Here is a 794-nt window from a genome sequence, read left to right as displayed (position 1 = left end):
AGTTTATGACCTGAATAAAGAATAAAGAGAAAGTCAGGCATCCACCCTTACGTAGCAATTGCTACAAAGGAAACCCATACGGGTTCCTCGAAAGAAACGCTTCATAGTTGAAGAAAAATTCGGCCTGGTCCGGGACTCGAACCCGGGACCACCGCCTTTCCGGGGCAGCCGCTCTACCATCTGAGCTAACCAGGCGGCTAGCAGATGGCAGGGCGAAGTCGAATTTGTCGACAACACGAAGCAAAGGCAAATGTTTGACGTAGTAGTTCTGCGGAAACCCGCAAGGTGGAGAGAAGTAATGAATAAAGAGAAAATCAGGCATCCACCCGTACGTAGCAATTGCTACAAAGGAAACCCATACGGGTTCCTCGAAAGAAACGCTTCATAGCTGAAGAAAAATTCGTGCGGGACTCGAACCCGGGACCACCGCCTTTCCGGGGCAGCCCGCTCTACCATATGAGCTAACCAGGCGGCTAGCAGATGACAGGGAGAAGTCGAATTTGTCGACAACACGAAGCAAAGGCAAGTGTTTGACGTAGTAGTTCTGCGGAAACCCGCAAGGTGGAGAGAAGTAATGAATAAAGAGAAAATCAGACCTACTTTGAGATGCACTAACTGGCATTTAGCTTTGGATTAGCATACCGAAATCACTACTTTCACAAAGACAAGTGCAATTAAAATGTCGGCACCACCATCCGGCTTCCATAGCCCTTCTTTTTCAATAATTTTATTACCACGAGTATACCTCGTCGTCCACATTACGAATCGCTTTATAGTGACCTGCTTTTAAGTGA

The 794-nt window shown here is 47.2% G+C and overlaps 1 non-coding gene across 1 annotated transcript; it reads right to left on the bottom strand.

Annotated features, from left to right (window-relative positions):
- Positions 1 to 121: 121 nt before the first annotated feature.
- On the bottom strand, positions 122 to 195 carry TRNAS-GGA (transfer RNA serine (anticodon GGA)). Its single transcript has one exon. It is a non-coding gene; the product is annotated as a tRNA-Ser (tRNA).
- Positions 196 to 794: the final 599 nt, after the last annotated feature.

Source organism: Dermacentor albipictus, chromosome 1, assembly GCF_038994185.2.
Source record: "Dermacentor albipictus isolate Rhodes 1998 colony chromosome 1, USDA_Dalb.pri_finalv2, whole genome shotgun sequence".
Taxonomy (NCBI): Eukaryota; Metazoa; Arthropoda; class Arachnida; order Ixodida; family Ixodidae; genus Dermacentor; species Dermacentor albipictus.
This window is presented reverse-complemented; position numbering and strand designations above follow the sequence as displayed.